The sequence below is a fragment of the Malurus melanocephalus genome, unplaced genomic scaffold (genome assembly GCF_030028575.1).
Source record: "Malurus melanocephalus ecotype Western Australia unplaced genomic scaffold, MMel_1.1 scaffold_69, whole genome shotgun sequence".
Lineage (NCBI taxonomy): Eukaryota > Metazoa > Chordata > Aves > Passeriformes > Maluridae > Malurus > Malurus melanocephalus.
Window position 1 is genome coordinate 2385211 of NW_026623301.1, and position 10000 is coordinate 2395210.

Genomic DNA, 10000 nt, shown 5'->3' on the forward strand with positions numbered 1-10000 from the left:
TTATATTTTTCTCTTCTCAGTGCCCATTTTTGCAACCTTTCTTCCTGCCACTTAAAACATCCCACACACAAATGGAACTCTCTATCYTTATTCCTAAACCATAATGTCCATACAGACAAATTTATAGTCAACCAAAAAAGAGTATCTTAAAGTGTAAGAAAAAATTAAATTTCATTCAAAAATACATTGTATGGATAAAATTAGCATATAGGAAACATGTGTTCTTTCCTCTTTACAAGCCAAATTTTCCAAGTATGGTTACACAAGAACTGAGCACAATTGATATTTCACAATTTCTGGATTGGAAGCCACATAGATCTTGGGCCCTGAAATATGATGGAAAGCTGGATTTACAGAACCTGAATAATTAAAAAATAAGGGAGGGGATAGGCAAGGAAGAGGGTTTAAAATTCATAGTGATTTTGCAGCACTGAATCCAGGGACTTATTAATTCAAGTATTATTATACCAAGTCTATGCAGAAAGTATTGATGATATAACTGTACTGATTACATCCCATCTTGCTAATAAGCACCTACCAGAAATACAAGCTGCCTAAATAATATGTAGCAAAAGGAAATATTCTTACCCTCAATAGTCTTGCAAATACTTAAGCAGACTGGTATAGCAGTGGGATGAAAAGCTATGCAACATGTCAAAAGCAACTCTGAAGTGTACGCCATTCCTGCAGGTTACTAAACTGGATTATGACCTTAAATGGCAACTGAAAACCCAACAAGTGAATACATTTCTCTAAGTTCTTGAAGTTTGCAGCATTTATCTGGATTCCTTCTGGTGGCTCACAACCTGCTGTCAAAATACGTGTATAAATTTTAAAACATAATTTCACCACTAAACTGTACCTGTTGTTAAGCCTTTAAAAAAAATGGGCGCCAGTAAGTACATAGTAAAGGACAGTTTGAAATACGCAGCTTTCCTCAGGAAGGAATCTTTGCATGAGAGAATTCCATAGTGATGCCTTAAAAACAATTGTATCTTGGAAAACTGAGCAATGTGTGAGATGATGCATCACATTTGTGCAAAAAAATCAACGAATTCAACCCAGTTGTTTGAATAGGTCTAAGAATTTGACTACCTCACATTCTGGACAGCACCCAATGTTTCTTCAGCTGTGAGGGGAAAAAGTGTTTTCAAAACTGCCATCACCTTAACTCTGAGTCTTAACAGAAGATTGTTCTGACTTGTGCATCAGCAATAGGTTACGTGCATCAATTTCTGACCTTTGCTTCAGCTTTGAAATATCACCAATTTCAAATTTCCCCATCCTAACACGCTGGGCCAAATGCCTCATGTCACAGAAGTGACAAAATTGGCCCATTGCATTCTACACAGTAGCACAGCAGAGGAAAATGCAGACCTGTGGCTACAGGTGGGATAATAATTCCATGGATGCTATACACATGAGCAGCACAGATCTGATTCTTCAGTCGCTTTTCTGACTCTGCAATACACTTTGAGGTGAAATGTAGTGAAAATTTAGTCTTGGCACTTTCTCAGGCATTTATACCTCTGAAGAAAGTCAGTTTCTCTGTTGAGGTGGCAGCCACTATTTCTATATCACTGCTTTTCAGTGGCATACTCTATTTGCCTCAATAGAGGCATACTCTATTTGTATCTTCCAAATTAAAAATATTTTTAACATAATCTATCACAAATGAAGTAGGACTAAAGGTTACTCTCTGTGCAGAAAACAGCCTTGTGAGTCAGCTGAAAGATATGATGCAACCACCAGACACAGCCTCATGATTCCCACTGTATTCATTAAGGCATAATGGAAAGTTTTAAATTTATCATCTTCCACAGTGTTATAATATTCTGTCAATTTTGTAACATTAATCTTTCTGCAAAGCTTTTTATAACATAGAATCACTTAAAATAGTGTCACAGCCTACTGTTTAATGCACATAAAGGTATGTTTCATTAACACTACTCTATGAGTTTTTACTAGGACAAATATATAATGTAGAAAAAACTGAACATCTGTATATAATAGTACTGATTCAAAAGCTTTTATACGAATAAAACTTACAGTTTCATTTGAACATACTGTTTTGCACTACCTAGAGGATGCTAGAACACAGGGATAGAATAGAAACCCTGGATTAGCACAATCTAATGGAATGGTGCAATAATATGGACAATTTTTTGCAGTTCCACTACCTTTATCAGTTTTTCTTCACCATAAATTTCTCAGTTGTTACTACAGTACATGTGACAATGTTTTTACACAAGAAAAGCTTGGTCTACCTTAAAACTATTCCGGATCTATTTATCCAGATTCTGGAAAACCTCTGGAATTATATTTGATTCTGGGGGGAAGAAATTCCAGAAGATTTTGATTCCTGCACAAGGAGATTAATCACTAGATCAAATGCTCTACAGAGGATTTTACAAAAGCACAAGCAGCTCATGGCATTCAGGCAGATGAAGAATAAAAGGTAAAACTAGAATTGTAAGCCAGTCTATAAATTGGACTACAAGAACTTGTCCATATGTTTGTAAGTACAGGTCTTTAAGAGCAATATACACTGCACCGAAGTTTAATACATCAGATTCAAATCACAAGGATCTTCATGACCGTAAACATAGGCTCTGCTATCAAGTATTTGCACAATTTTAAGAAAAGAGATGGAATTACCTTCTGACACCATATTTTTTGCTAATGTTACATCAAGATGCCATTTACATCCTCAGGACATCTCTAACAACAGATGCAATTAAATTGAAACTTGTCTTTAGCAATGTATTTTTACTTTCGATTTATTAGAATCATTACTTACCTTCTAGGATATTAGAAATTTCCCTCAGTACCTTTTGAAAATGGAACAAAAATACGTATCAACAAATATTTGAATTCAAAATTGTAGGGAACTCGGTAACAGTGGTTGTTTCTTGTTTCACGAAGAGAAAACAGTTCCTACACTTTAACACTGCTTTTGATATTTGCTGTCAATTATAGGTTTTTAGGGGGCAGGGGTTGGTGGCATTATTTTGGATATCTGGCAGGTGTCCACTGTAGGACTAGTAGCTTACAGCCCAACAGCAACATCAACAGTGACTTGCGTCATTAAAATAAATAAATCCCAGTAGCCAATACAATATTTGCAAAACTCTACCACACATGAGTAGACAAAATAATTTTCTTTCTTTCAGGGCTCTGAGTACTCCTATGTTCATGAGCATTTAACTTTAAAACATAAATAAATTGCATCTCTGTATATTCATCAAGTGCAGGAGAAGATCAGTGCTCTTGGCACATTTGCAATCAAGTACCTAGGCAGTTCCCACATTTCTTATTTTTCTACCACGTAAAGTCTTCTATACTTTGCATTCTATCTTTCTATTCAAAAAAATATCCCAGCACATAATGGTTAGAACCCAGCAGATGCTGATTTTTACTCTGACCCACAATTAACTTCCAATTTAGTTAAAATCTTTATTAAAAATATATATTTTTAAAACTCTAGAGGTCTTTCAAAAGTGATGAAAACTACTCTGTTGCTAACAAAACCAAGGAAACACAATGAGTTTAATTTAGGTCACAGTGACATCAGAGAGGTTTATTTATTGCCAGCTTTGTTGCATCCAACAAAGCTTTAATCTGTGACATGCTGTAGCTTGTAAAACAGCAAAGTGGTATGGTATCAGAGAAACTACACCATGCCATACATTTCTAAAAACGTCTGGTGTCAAGCATATTACACTCAGCAACATCATCAAGAAGAAAGGGAAGGGATTTTTGGGGGGTTGTTTTTTGTGTTTTCAGTTTACATTTACAGCTGAAACAGCCTTTGAAAATTCCTATGAAGACTTCACATACTGAGAGACAGCTGTTTTTTTTTGTAGTTGGAGATGATGAGAGTACAATGTTTTTATAAAGCTGAAAATCAGGGCAGACCTTAGGTTTTTACAAAGGGAAAGGGTGAGAATCAAGATTTGCTTCTGTGAACTGCAGAGCTCATCCGATATCAGATAGATACAACTCAGAAGGACAGAAGGGTGAGAAAATCAGATTTCAGCATATACAGGACAAGGACTGTTTTGCTCGTTTAAGCCAGGGTTTCATTGGGATATTATGGGAAGAAAGCAATGCAGTGGGCTTTGGGTACCAAAACCCCCTCCAACTCCAGCCACATTTGGACATTGGCCCCCTGCAACTCAGTATTTTGGGAGCACCTTGGGGAGCGTTAAAGCCATTGTGAGCAAAATAACAGAGCCCACAATGGCCTGCTGGACGTGGCTGCTGGGAATGTGCCTGAGAGTGGGGCTTTAACAACCGCTCCTCTTGCCTGAAAAGAAGGCTCCTTTTAATTTTTACCAAATGCATATTGGGAAGTTTATGTATTTGTAGTTCAGCTACTTCTTAATTACATTTAACATATGCTAGCATGCTGCAGACTACTTAAAATATCACACTTATTCAAATCCACATGCCAGTGATAGTTTGTAGCTGGTGGTTAATTTAACCCAAGTTCAGCTACCAACGCAAAAAGTTCACCTGCTCAAGAGAAGCACAGATTTCCCTGTTCCTAAATCTTGCCAGCATGGTCTCAGTCTGATTAAGAGTCAGTTACAGCGTAACCCTGTGCGGCAATGCTGATAAACAGACAAATCACGACTTTAATTTTGACAATTGCACTTAAAGCATTTATTCTAAAAAAAAAAAAAAAACAACCACACCAAACCAAACAAAAATCATTACTAGCACAATTAGTAAAAATTATTTTTTTATGGGTGTATGGTAGGTGCATATTCTCTTTAAATTTGAGGACAAATAAGAAGACATTTCCTCAGAGCTAGAATAGGCTATTTAAAAAAAATAAATTAAATCAAACTGCTAAAATAAGCATTTTACAGGAAAAAATTGATTAAAACTTAGAATTTTTCCTGAATCAGTTTTCATTCAATTAGTGGTTTGTTGGTTTGTTTTTTTTTTAATCTTTACTGGTTTTCTTTACATTCAAATGAAATCATATTAAATAAAATAAATTTGTCACTTAAAAAAATCAAAAAGAAAACAAATATAAAATACCCTAAAGGAAAAGYAAGACTACATGCTCAAAATCACAGAATTGATAAAATAATAATAATAAAAAAGGCAATATGCCTTTTATTTCATCGCTGCAGATAAYACTAAAAATTGGTTTTTACAAAGTTACGTATTTTGATATTTTATTTAGACAAATATCTGTTCAGTCTTATAGGAAAATTACTGTTGCTTTGTGATTTTAATAGGTTCTCAGAATAAGAGYCCACAGTTGTCACAGCAGAGCAATACCAACTTATGGTATGATTTTACTGACATCAGTAAAATATCAGACAAACTCAGTTTGACTCAAATCAGCTATAAGCAGTATTTTTTCCTAAACCTAATATTATTATAATGCGATTTTTCATTATTAGTCCAATTCAACTTGTATTGAAGTCAATGAGATTATACTGAGTTCTTTAAGTATTAGATCAGGCTCTACGATGATGCTGCAGCTACCACGAAACAAGTCTTGTCAAAAGGACTAAGATAAAGTACATCAAGCTTATATTGTTAACAAATTACTAGTTTATTAAAAACTGAGTTTCTCAATTCTAATTTACTTTTYGTCTGTTTGTTTATTGTATCTCAGCTGGTATAATCAAAGTAACTGTTCATTCTCATTTTACATGAGCTGTTTCAGTCACTTTCATTTTCATGGTTTTGTCCACTGGCATAATATTCTTAACAGTTTGCCAAAATTCCTGGAAGATGCTTAAACTCAACTAAAATATAAGCCTTATGACAAGGGGAAGACTGATACTGACCTGAAAAGATTTTACAGTACTTACACAAAATTTTCAGTTTAAGTATTGGTCAAGCTATCAAGACCTCTTTGAGTRTTGGTTTTGTAAGGTTCTCTTTTTATTTTCTTGTGATTTAGGCAAAATACCGTAGCACTCAGCTGGCAGAAAATATTGCGTTAGATTGACTTAATACCATTTGTGAAAATAGTGGAACCACAATACAGCGAGAGATGATGAGACTGATATAATTGTTTTAATATAACATGCAAAATGCTGCACATGTGAAACAGGAGAATTGAGAGTAAAGAGGAATATTATATGTCTGAGAAAACAATGAAAATCCAGCTAAAATTCACGGTCTTTTTAATATCACACATTTTGCTAAAATGCCAAGTGATACTCAGAGCACTGTGGTGAGTCTTAAATCACATATATTCTGCTACTGTAAAAACTGCACATTCAAAAAATAATTAAAGCCAGTATGTCTACAGTACAACACACAAACTGATGTACAATCTCATTAAAAATATACTGAGATGTCTGTAGAAAGCATCCCAGGATTCAACAGGAAAAATGTCTATCTGGGAGTATTATATAGTATTTATCACTATTTTAATGTAATGCTTATTACGAATGTGTCAGCAGAAGCTTTCTTCTCAGAAGGCTGATTCTTTGAATTAAACAAAAATTAACACATGGAAAGTGCTTAATTGTTGTTCTCTCCCTATTTTTAAACAGAGGAGGTGCACAACGTTACCAAGATATGCATGTATTTTTAATTAAGATAGTATCATTCAAGGTTGTGATTCCTAAGCCAATTTACTATTTCAGAATGCAGTTCTCCTACTAAATATAAACACAAGAGGATCAGAGCATTGTTGCACAAATCATTATGATTTTAACAGCTGTTCATTTATGGTCTCCATCATTTTGGAAACAATAGGAACATGAACAATTGACTTTATGTACAGAAATGTATTCTTCTGCCAGGTACGTTCTCCTAATCGGTCATGTTTCTGTTATGTCTTACCTTCTTACGACCTGGAGATTAATTTCCTTAAGATCCTTCCCATGAATTCTAAAAGGGTTCATTACTATTTTTTAAATAATGGGCACTACCTACTTTAAAAAAAATATACATGCTACAGAAATTATAAGAACTCTGAAGTTTAAGCTCTAAATAAGCATTTCCATTGTGCATGGTTTCATACTAAATTTTCAGATTGACAAAACAGTAGATTTTCAGTACAGCAGATTACYTTTATTAAACTACATTTCAGATGTATTTCAATCATATTTTATTACCCTTTAAAATTAAATGAAATCAGAAGATTTAGGAGATTAAATGCCATTAAAAAGGATTAAACTATCTTCCCTATTATAGTGTAGTATTATTTCTACATTTTCTTTTCAGTCTGTCCATACTGAAATATGCCCCTACCATCAAAAAAAAAGTATTTGGTAAACTTAGATCATGGACTGCCTATTATTTTCTACAAAATAACTCAGAAACCACTCTTGAATAATAATTTCTGTGACATAAATATTGTAGAGTTCACCATACTTGATCTAGGTAAGATACTTTCCCATGTCAGGTCTCCTCTGCTGAACAGACAAATGACAGTGCTATCACTGATAAACCATTACCAGGCCTTTAACACTTCTGAAAGAAACAAATCTTTCCAAAAACCTGGTGGCACTGAAACAAACACAAACACCCAGAACAGGACTTTCTTTCACTCAGTGTAACTGCTATTTTTATCAATTAATTTGATTACTTCTCTGTTTGGAAAGCCTGCCTCAGCTATTGCTAATAAAATGCCAAATTTCAACACTGAATTTTGTAGGACTCTTATTTCTAGACCTTCTTCTAAGCTGTAAAGCTGAGGGTGCTAAGCAGGCTTGCTCTTCACATACTTATCCCAGGGTGTTGCCTGCTCTTTTAGCTGGAAGCAAACCTCTAGTAAATTCCTATTTATCTCCTTGCCAATCAAGAAGTGAATGACTGACAGTAACAGAGCCTTATCTACGACTCCTGTCTGTGGTGCATTCTGCTAAATGATGTCATCGCTCTAGCAAGAGAAAATAAGCAGATTATTACAGTGACTAGAAGCAAACTAAACATTTGGATTTTTGCATGGACAGATTTACACACTGTCTGTCAGATAAAGCACAGTTTGCCTGCTGCTTACACAACAAGAATGTGCCTGACAGCTTCTTCCCAGCTTTAGTATCTGATTACATAAATAGGCCATTCCCCACCATTCCTAAAGACTGACAGTCTGTCTTAGTTTAAAGAGCAATTTCTGACTATCAGCCTTTCTGTCTTGCACACAAGGCTGATTATCATCAAGGCACTTCCTGGAGGTCCAATCAGTTGTTTTTTTCTCTTGAACTCAGGACGTTACAAAACTTGCAGGCACAAAAATATTAAGAAAATGAAAAATTCTTCTGTAAAAATTTACAAGCAGCAAACCAAAAATTACATTCCCCATCACAGTAAAAAATGTTGCTGACTTCTAGATGCACTTAGATAAAGGTTTTAGGTAACCACTTTTTTCATTTTCACAATTACCACAATTTCCCAAATTTTAGGGGAAAAAATCTTTAAAAAGACAAAGAAGAAAACCAAAACAAACTGAAAAACAAAGAACAAAAACCCACCTACCCTACAAGTAACAAGTAACCACTCCCCTGCATCATACTAAAAAAACAAAAACAGATAAATGAAAAAACCAAAAAAAAATACCAACAAAAAATCAAGCTCAAAATCCCAAAACAAAACAAACAAAAAAAAAAAAAAAAAACAAACAAAAACCCAACAGACAAAAACTCAAAACAAAACAAACAAAACCAAAAAGGCACCCTTCTCATAAGTGTGTCTCAGGTATTCATAAAGCAGCTTCGTTGTTCAAGTCTACAGTGGCCGTTCCCAATTTAACTTCAGAACTGTCATAGAAAGGATCTTCATAACATTCTGTTTTTGTATTAGCTATGCAACTGTTAGTCTTTTTTAATAATTCTGCTTTTCCAAATCATACCTCAATAAAATTATGCTTTAAATTAGATGCATTTTACTGTTGCTGTTGACTCAAATAATTTTAAGGTATGAGCATGTAAAAGACATGCCATTTTTCACAGCTAAATGTATGCAGGTGTTAATGAACTTATTTAAAAAATGGTTCTGAGCACCGAAAAGGGTAAACACATAATAACTCTGCTGTTTACAATGGTAAACAATTGCAAGTCATAACCACAATATTGTTCCTAGTTATTTCAGCTATAACTTGCAAGGCTTCATAGCCAGACAAACCAGATGAAATATGTTGCTGCAGGTCTGCTCTGATGGATCCCTCTGAAATATCCACATTATTGCTTTTATTTTATTATGTACCACACTTCATAACTGTACACAGCAGACTACAATAAAAACTGCACTACACTCCTTTAAGTACTTATTAAATAGGTCAAAAAGTTACCATAACAAATAACTTGCTCTACTCAGGGTCCATTAATAACACATCTTGTTGGGATTCTAAAACAAACGGGSAAAAAAATAACAGTGAAGAAGTATCTGTTATTTGATGCTGCTGCCTAACAGTTTGTGCTTTAAATGCACGRTATTATTTGTCACAGCATTACCCAGTCACTGCTGTTTAAAATACCAGCATAAGGTAGAAAGCATAAGGTTTCTACCAACATAAGGTAGAAAATTGTGCTACACACAGATTTGGAAAAAGGGCAGGAAAAAATTTTGATTCTACTGGTAAGGATCTTATTTGCATAGATAAGAAATGCCACAAAGCTTAGTGCTTCCCTAAGGGTAGGAGCCATGAGATCCAGGACTGTGTTTTACCTGCACTAAATATTTTCCCCTTCACAGTAATGTTCTTAAAATACTAATTCCTCAATCTAGACAGAAGAGTGAAAAGGAGAAAACCAGCAGACCCTGGCAGCAGAGCTGGACAGAGACAGGAGGCTTCTTTTAGGAGGGGAGCTGCCGTACGCCGAGGCCACAGAGGGGCAGGAGGAGGTGAYGGCCGGATGAACGGAGGGAATCGGRSAGGTTAAAGGGAAACAAGATCCCCRAGGCACACRGAACACAGAGGGGATTGAAAGAAAGGAAGGAAAASTGTTGTGAGGCAGAACACAAAGTGGTTTGGGGAGCCCTCATGGGGGAAGGCTGACGTACTCCTGGCACGTGT

General features: G+C 35.1%; 1 protein-coding gene across 1 annotated transcript in view; it reads right to left on the bottom strand.

The window, feature by feature from the left end:
- ZNF407 (zinc finger protein 407) overlaps positions 1 to 10000 on the bottom strand; it is a 333682-nt gene that overhangs the window by 142243 nt on the left and 181439 nt on the right. The window lies entirely within an intron of this gene.